Source organism: Penaeus vannamei, chromosome 18, assembly GCF_042767895.1.
Source record: "Penaeus vannamei isolate JL-2024 chromosome 18, ASM4276789v1, whole genome shotgun sequence".
Classification (NCBI taxonomy): domain Eukaryota; kingdom Metazoa; phylum Arthropoda; class Malacostraca; order Decapoda; family Penaeidae; genus Penaeus; species Penaeus vannamei.
The window spans coordinates 4,484,952-4,487,705 of record NC_091566.1 but is presented as its reverse complement, the minus strand read 5'-3'; positions in this window follow the sequence as shown (position 1 = coordinate 4,487,705).

Genomic DNA, 2,754 nt, shown 5'->3' with positions numbered 1-2,754 from the left:
TTTGTTGATCGTTGTCGCTTTTCGTTATTGTCATTGTTTTGCTATTATTATTTTTGTTTGTTTATTTTTGTGATTCATAATGTATTATTCATGTTAATGTTATTTTATTTTTATTTTTGTTATTGACGATGATCTTAATATTATTGTTGTTATTTTTGTCGTTATTGGTATTACAGCTATTGTTTTTGATAGTTATTATGGTAATTGTTGATGTTATTGTTATTGTTATTGTTTAATGATTATTGTTGCTGTTATCATCATTATCTCCATTGTCGTTGTTGTTATTGTTTTGTTATTATTATGGGCGTCATCATTGTCATTATTATTGTTATTATTATTTACTATTAATGTTGTCATTCTCTTTTTCGTTGTCGTCGTTGTTGTTATATTTATTGTTATTATCATCATTATCATTAGTAGTAGTAGTATTGTCATCATCGGCAGCGGCATCGTCATTTAATTTTTATTATTATTGGTGTTATATTATTATTTTTTTACAGTTATTATTATTGTCATTATTGGTATTGCTGTTATTACAATTTTTATTATTATTATTATTATTGATATTGTTGTTGTTGCTGTTGCTGTTAACGTTATTGGTTTTAGTGTTAACCCAGGTATTGTGATATTATTACATAAATATTGAATCCTATCTTGCCTGCATCATTCCATTCATACAATGACCTTTCCTCCCTTCTCTCTCTCTCTCTCTCTCTCTCTCTCTCTCTCTCTCTTTCTCTCTTTCTCTCTTTCTCTCTTTCTCTCTTTCTCTCTTTCTCTCTTTCTCTCCCTCCCTCCCTCCCCTCCCTCCCTCCCTCCCTCCCTCTCCTCCCTCCTTCCCCCCCTCCCCTCTCTTTCTCTCTCTCTCTCTCTCTCTCTCTCTCTCTCTCCCTCTCTCTCTCTCTCTCTCTCTCTCTCTCTCTCTCTCTCTCTCTCCCTCCCTCCCTCCCTCCCTCCCTCCCTCCCTCCCTCCCTCCCTCCCCCCTCCCCCTCTCTTTTCTCTCTCTCCCCTCTCTTTTCTCTCCTCACCTCTTTTCTACCTCTCCTCTTCCCTCTTTCTCACTCCTCTTCTCTCTCGTTCTTTCTCTTTCACACACACACACACACACACACACACACACACACACACACACACACACACACACACACACACACACACACACACACACACACACCTGCCTTCCTACCTGCCTCTTCCCACTCATTCAGGTTCAGTGCCCTTTCCTCCCTCACGCCGGGGCGACCCTGCCCGTGGAGTAGCGTGGTTGAGATTTTTTATTGATGGAGGTTAGCTGCTTTCTCTCAGAGGATGGTCGGGTGTGGGGGGGGGGGAAGGGAGGAGGGAGGAGGGAGGGGGGGGGAGAGGAGGTTTAGGGGTATGTGTGGGATTGGGGTGAGAAGCAGGGAGAGGAAAGATGGAGAGGATTGAAGTAGGAGGAGGAGGAAGAGGAAGAGGAGATGGAAAGGGGGTGTGTATGGAGGGAGGGGGCGTAGAGGAGTTTTAGGGGTATGTGTGGGATTGGGGTGAGAAGCCGGGAAAAGAAAACTGGTGAGGATAGAAAGAGGAGGAGGAGGAGGAGAAGACAGAAAGGTGGGAGAAGGAGGGAAGGAAGGGTGTGTTTATGCATCGACCTGGATTTGTTTTTGCCTCTTGGTAAGGGTGCGTTGATTGTCATTGCTGTTCTTTTTTTTTCTTTTCTTTTCAAAGTCGATGATGTGGCTTTTAGTACATTGCTACTCTCTCCCTTATTTACGTAGCAAATTGCAGGAACATTTGGCATTCCCATTAGAAAACAAAAAACGGCGGACGTATCTCTCTCTAGCCCTCGGACGCGCGGTGGCCTGCGAGCCCTTGTGTGTGTCTGTATCCATTTGTGGTGTGTGCCTCACGCTCGGCCTTTCACCGCCGCCGCCGAGAACATTCCATTATGAAGGGCCGCGCCGAACTGGTCTGACGGGCCACAGTTATTCCATACATTTCTGGACAGCGAGAGTGGGGAGTGGCGGTGGCGCTGGGGCGACGACGGGGCGCTGGGGCGACGACGGGGCGCTGGGGCGACGACGGGGCGCTGCTCGCTGGGGGAGAGCAGTCGTCGTCAGCCTCCGCCTGCCCGCCCCGCGAAGTGCGCTCCTAATTGACGGCTAATTCGATCGTGTTCCAGCGCTGGACGCCGAGACGCCTCGGGGTGACGGCATGCATACCCGCCGGGGTGCCTTGCATCCCGGACGGACGGGCGGGGAAAGTCTCTCTCTCTCTCTCTCTCTCCCTCCCTCCCTCCCTCCCTCCCTCCCTCCCTCCCTCCCTCCCTCCCTCCCTCCCTCCCTCCCTCTCTCCCTCTCTCCCTCTCTCCCTCTCTCCCTCTCTCCCTCTCTTTCTCAATCTTTCCCTCTCTTTCTCAATCTTTCCCTCTCTTTCCTTCCCTTCCTCTCTCTCTCTCACCCTCCCTTTCTCTCCCCCTCTCCCTCCATCTTTCTGCGTATCTGGCTGTCTCATCCTCACTCCCTCCCTCCTTCTCTGCCCTTCGTACCCCTGTGCATCTATCTTTCCCTCTGCATCTCCATTTTCTTGCGGCTGTCAGTTCCTGTCACTCCTGTCCCTCCTTTCAACCATCTCTCCCCACCTACTCCTTCCTCCTTCCCTCCTTGCCTCGCTCTCTTTCTCTCCGTTCCCCCCACCTGCCTCTCTTTCCCTGTCTTCCCCTATTCTTCTCTCTTCCTTCGTCGGCCTCTCGCTCCCCCGGGAAAGGTGTGCCT